The following is a 6014-nucleotide window of genomic DNA, read 5'->3' as shown; positions in this document are numbered from 1 at the left end:
ATTTCCTGAACTGAGTGACTTTTGGTGAGTGAAACCAGTCTTTGTGGAATAGGACGCAAGGCTCGCATCCCGCACCTCATGATGAAGTTCTCCATTTACCAAGGTCATATCATCCTGTTCCTACTCTGTATAGGAAGGAAGGGGAATTGTGGAAGAATTAGTCACTCATTCCTTTCTGTTCCTAAACCACTTTGTACTTTTCTGCTTCAATACTATGTTATTATAATCATTTAATAACTTATATTTGTTTTTTGTAGAGATGGGGGATCTTGTTATGTTGCTCAGGCTGGTCTCAAACTCCTGGGCTCAAGCAGTCCTCCCACCTTGGCCTCTCAAAGTGTTGGGATTACAGGCATAAGCTGCTGCAACTGGCCTATTTAATAACTTTATCCTCCTTTGCAACTGGATACTCTCCTTGGGGTAATGATTTTTTTATCCTTCTTTGTAAATGTCCGAATACCTAGAACAATACCCACCATCCTTCAGTAGGTGCCAGTTTAGTGAATGAAAAGAAAGCAGACATTTGGATAATTTGCTTTTATTTGAATTTTTGAATGAAGATGCAATAGTAAGGAACATACAGTCCAGTGCCCTACCTAGCTGGATGACTTAGTCTTCTGCTTATCTAGATCAGTAAATTATATGGTTGGAGTAGATGAGACATTATTAACCAAAGGTCATTGGACTCCAGGGGATTTTTGAACCCTTACCTCAAACAAAGTTAAAAACCACAACGATCAGATGGCTTGGCAAAGCTCTACTATACTACTCAGTTACATGTACTGTGATTGCAATAACATACGTGGAAACCAAAAGGACATGTGCCTATGGTGTCTAGCTATACACTGAGACACTCTCCAACTTGTTGGTGCCTTTTCAGAGCCCCTTTGCTTGGCCTCAAAAGGTAAGATGAGGACAAATTCTAATAAATTTTTTTTTTTTTTTTTGTGAGATGGAGGGTGGAGTGCAGTGGTGCAATCCCGGCCCACTGCAACCTCCGCCTCCTAGGTTCAGGTTGTTTTCCTGCCTCAGCCTCCAGAGTTAGCTGAGATTACAGGCGTGTGCCACCACATCCGGTTAATTTTTGTATTTTTAGTGGAGACGGGGTTTCACTGTTAGCCAGGCTGGTCTCGAACTCCTGACCTCAAGTGATCCACCCTCCTTGGCCTCTCAAAGTGCTGGGATTACAGACGTGAGCCACCGCAACCGGCCCCAAATTCTAATAAATATATTTTCAATGCTGACTGTCTAAATCCCTCTGGCCCCTCTTAATAGACCCCTGACCAGTCGACAGTGAGGTGAGTGCTTCATGCATGCAAAAAGGTGCACAAATACTAGTTAGTTCCAGCACCAGGGAGGTTGGGAGTCTGGCGTCGAAGACAGAATATTTAACAGAAAAGATTCGAAGGGCGGCGGGACCGACCACCGCCCCGTAGAGGGGCTATGCTGACAGTTGGGTAGTTTAGAAACCCGACTGACGAGAAACTGACTTGGGGAGCGTGCCAGGCGGACATCGCCAGGGCAGAGAACCCCCATCAGCTCCCGAGGTCATTCTTCCCGCGTCCCCACCGGCCTCTGCGCACTCCCAGGAGGCAGAGCGACCGCGCGGTCCGGAGGCCCCAGCGTTTCCCGCCGTTGGCGACTCTGAAATTGCCTTTTGGAACAAAACTTGGGTCGGGAAGGAGGCGAAGGGGAAAGCGGTGTGAAGTCCTCGGTACGGAAGAGTGAGCGGTGCTGTACGGGGAGGCCCGAGAGAAAGCTTCCCGACCCGGACATTGAGCAAAAGCCGCGCGCTCGACTCCCCTCGCAGCGCCCGCGTTCGGCCACCTCCGGGGGAGTTTCGGCTCTTTCCGTCAGTTCAGCCGGGGCCCTCCATTCCCGGCGCGCGCTGGGTACGAGCTGTGCTGCACGCGGACGCGAGCTCGAGTCGCACCCGTTTTCCCCTTCCATCTAGTTTGTCCCCGACCCGCTCCCCGAGTCTCTTCCCTTCCCCGGTAATTCCCAGTCTCCGGTGGCGCGCGAGCCTGCGGACGGTGCGAGACGCGAGGGGCCAGGCCCCGAGGAGAGCGGTAACCCGCCCGGTCGGAGCCCGCCTCTCGCCGCCCCGCGCCTCTCCCCGATCCTCTCGGTCCTCGGTGCGCGGGCCGTCTCGCCGCTCGAGCCGCGCTCGCGCGCACCCGTTGGCTGCCACAGGCTCGAGGTTGGCGCGCCGGATTCGCGCCGGCGCGAGCACGCGCCCTGAGCTCCGGCTGGCTGGCTGGCGCGCACGCGCCCGAGAGAGCTCCGGGGCGGGGCGAGCCGCTGCCCCGGCGAGGGTCGGGGTGATCTGCTGGAGCTCCGGCCGCAGCCTGCAGTCCGGCCCAGGAGAGAAGCGGGGAGGCGGCGGTGGGGGCGGGGCGGCGTCCAGCTCTGAGCGAGCTGGGGGAGGAGCGCGGCGGCGACGGCGGCGGTGGCTCTAGAAGGGGAGGCGGAGGATTTCCTTTCCTCTTCTCAGACCCGGGAGCGTCCGGGACGCGGAGCCCGGAGCTGGGGCGACGAGGCGATTGCGGGGGCCCGGGCTAGGTGAGACTGAGGGTGCTGGGTGGCGGGGTTGGCGGGGGCTCAGAGGGGCGCCGAGGTGCGGGGAGCGGGTTGAGGGAGGAAAAAGGGGGAGGGGGTAGTTGGGGGCGGGGGGACGGGAAGGAGGAGGACGTGAGCCCTTAGAGGCCCGAAGTGCCCAGAGGGTAGAAGGTTCCTGGGGTATGTGGGGCGGGTGAAACACCCGCGTCCGAGTTGGGGAGTTTCCAGTTGGGAGGCCGGGGGAACAATGGAGTGTGGGGGGGACTCTGGCGTGAGCGTGTGTGGGGTATTGGATTTTAAGAAACAACGAGCGAGATAGAATGAAAGAATAGGATCATTTGGGATGAGAAGTACAATGAATTGGGAATGCAGTGGGGATGCCTAAGGTCACCTCCGTGGGTGTGCGAGGTCCTTAGCATTCGGGGGCAATAATGAGATTTGAAAATAAGGGATAGAAGGGCGTTCTTGGAATTGAAGGGGGAGACGGAATGGAAAATAAGGCGAAGAGAGGCAGAGACATAAAATAGATGTGGTTAGGACTTGGATTAAAGCAGAAAGGTAGATTCAGTCAGTTTTGGACTAGAGTGATGTTTTTCTCATAATTCATCCAGAATGATTAGGTTCTTTTAGAAAGTGGATCTTTCTCAAGCTTGTCCCTCTGCTAGGGAGTACAAGCCGTTCTTTAAATAATTTGATTATCGCTTGTCCATTTTATTGATAAAACATGCCTGTGATATTTACTTCCCCTCTGTTTAGCAGGCTACTGTACGTAATTTACCTATGGTTAATGAAGCAGGAGAGGACAGATCACCAAAAATATCTTGCTTTGAGTTAGGTCAGTGATAATGCAGAGTTCAGTGTTTTGGAGAGACCCAAAAGCTTGGTTGGTTGTTTTCAGTTTGACCAAAAGGTGATGGATAAAATTAAGTTATCTGTACTTTGTTAGAATTGCAATTTCTCACTGAGAAATGTTCATGTACCATCTGCTACTGGTTTTATGTTTGTAGGAGAGAGTTGGGGTTCTGCCTTAAATTATTTCTTGATGTTAACTTCAAATACTCAGGCTGCCTCATACCTTCCGGTTTCAATTAAGGTGATTTGGGAATATTGTGGAAAAGTATCTCTGGGATTATGATCTTTGCATTTCCTTAATATTTGGATTTCCAGACCAAATTTGTGATTGTACTAGATAGAAAATTGCTGATTTTGAAATTGTAATGACCATTGTTGTGCTCATAAATAGTCCATGTTAAGCCTTTTATTTGTTGGGCATTAAGTTTTGCTGACTCATCTAAGATTTATGGACATTAATCAGTTTATATTTCTCAGCTAGGTCTTGGATGGTAGCATTTAGGTTACTTTACAAAGGTCCAAAAATAATGATTTAAATTGTCACTTTTCTTAGATGTTATGAAAATTGAACAAAGCGAGAAGTGTGGGCAGTGTTCTCATTAGTGACAATGTGCCTTTTTTTTTTTTTTTTTTTTTTTTGAGATGGAGTCTTACTCTGTTGCCCAGGCTAGAGTGCAGTGGCGTGATCTCAGCTCACTGCAACCTCCATCTTCCGGGTTCAGGCGACCCCAGCCTCCCGAGTAGCTGGGATTACAGGTGCCCGCCATCGCGCCCGGCTAATTTTTGTATTTTTAGTAGAGACGGGGGTTTTGCCATCTTGGCCAGGCTGGTCTCGAACTCTTGACCTCTTGATCCATCTGACTTGGCCTCCCAAAGTGTTGGGATTACAGGCGTGAGCCACCGCGGCCTAATGTGCCTCTTTTTTAATTGACTTCTTTCAGTGGGCTAGTCAAGGTGCTCAGATTTTTTTGTATGTATTATCTCATTTAATCCTCACAACTATTTCATATTTTGTAAATTAAGAGGTTAAATAATTTACTAAGGTCACAGAGCTAGTAAATAACAAAGCTTTATTCAGACCTAGCTGTATCGGATGCCTTTTTAAAAATCTTCACTGCCTGCTTGCTGTTTCTGCTTCACCCTCACCTTGGTTATAGTAAAGCAACATGAACTGGTTGAAACCTGGGTCTGATAACTGTGATTTAGATGAAGATTAAGTTAGTAGGCTGTAGCCTACTCTGTAGAGTTCATTGAAGGTTTACTGCTCCTGTGATTTAACAAAGCTCTAGGATCCTGATAAAAAGGGCTAAAAACATCTTTTTGCTTAGGATTTGTCCTGCGACCACACCTAGCTGTCTGTTTAGTCTTGTACTGCTGAGGTACTGTGCATACGTGGCACTCTTACTTACAGAAGTCAGGACAGCCAGTTGTGGAGCCAAAACCAATTAACCCTGGAAAACAATTGAAAACTGCTCAGTACTCAGGTGCCCTCCAAGCACCTGTTGAGCCCACAATTGGTACTAGCATTATCTCTAAATATAGATAGGATCCTGTTAGAAACCAGGAGTGAAACAGCTAGAACTGCGGGAAACAGCCAGGGCCTGAGGGAGGAGCCACAGGTTATGGCCAAAACATGAGCATAGCCCCTGGAGGCTGATCAGGCTAAGACAGGAGGGAATTTTCATTTGTTGAGCATTTATGTATTCCAGGCACTGAACTTAGTGTACATTATTACCTTATCTGTTAGTTGTAAGTATTATCCTCATTTTTCAGATGAGGCTCAGAAGGGCTAAAAGCTCTTACACAAAGTCACTTTATAATGTCAGCGAAGAAAGTTTGTGTATACTATTCTAAAAACTGCTGCTTTCAGTTTCCCATTGTAGGGTCACCATATTAAAGCTGGGAACTGAAAGTCACTCTTTCAGATCTACCTGGCTTCTCATGTGTGTAACTGATTATTTCAGTCTTGCTGCTTTCATTGGAAACTGAAAGGAAAAGCTTGTATTTTTTGGATGTAATTGTTAGGAAGTACAGTCCATTCATTATATTACCAAATGACCTGTAGAATATAATTGAGCTTCCTCAGTTGCTTAGTGTGTATCTGCAGCAACATGAAAACAGCACGTCCATCCCTTCTTTTCTGGAATCTTCACTTTCAACGAAGTCACCTAGACTCTGGAGGATGACAGTGAAGCTTGCCTGTTACAGACTCTTCCACTTTTCTCAATATGTTTTTGCCACAAATGTTTGACAGTTGTTCTTGGTTATTTATTTATTTTTTAGAGACAGGATCTCGCTATGTTGCCCAGTCTGGCCTCAAACTCCTGGGCTTAAAAGATCTTCCTGCCTCAGCTTCCGGAGTAGCTGGTATTGGCTAGTTTGTTTACTCCTCCCCAACCTCCTCCCACCTGCCCAGAAAGGATCTCACTCTGTCGCCCAGGCTGGAGTGCAGTGGTACAATCATGGCTCACTGTTTGACCATGCCCAGCTAACTTTTGTATTTTTTTGTAGAGTCGAGGTTTCGCTGTGTTGCCCAGGCTGGTCCCCAGCTCTTGGACTCAAGCAATCCACCCGTCTTGGCCTCCCAAAGTGTTGGGATTATA

At 48.5% G+C, this 6014-nt stretch overlaps 1 protein-coding gene across 3 annotated transcripts in view; it reads left to right on the top strand.

The window, feature by feature from the left end:
* Positions 1-1794: 1794 nt before the first annotated feature.
* SPATS2 (spermatogenesis associated serine rich 2) overlaps positions 1795-6014 on the top strand; it is a 156337-nt gene continuing 152117 nt past the window's right edge. For 2 of the 3 annotated variants that reach the window (XM_032143937.2, XM_032143936.2), the window contains exon 1: positions 2272-2562. The gene's annotated coding sequence lies outside the window, so the exon portion shown is untranslated. Of the gene's footprint in view, positions 1893-2271; positions 2563-6014 lie in introns of those variants that run through there. The other variant, XM_058433467.1, reaches the window with a different exon arrangement.

The sequence above is a fragment of the Hylobates moloch genome, unplaced genomic scaffold (assembly GCF_009828535.3).
Source record: "Hylobates moloch isolate HMO894 unplaced genomic scaffold, HMol_V3 SCAFFOLD_22, whole genome shotgun sequence".
NCBI classification, from domain to species: Eukaryota; Metazoa; Chordata; class Mammalia; order Primates; family Hylobatidae; genus Hylobates; species Hylobates moloch.
This window is presented reverse-complemented; position numbering and strand designations above follow the sequence as displayed.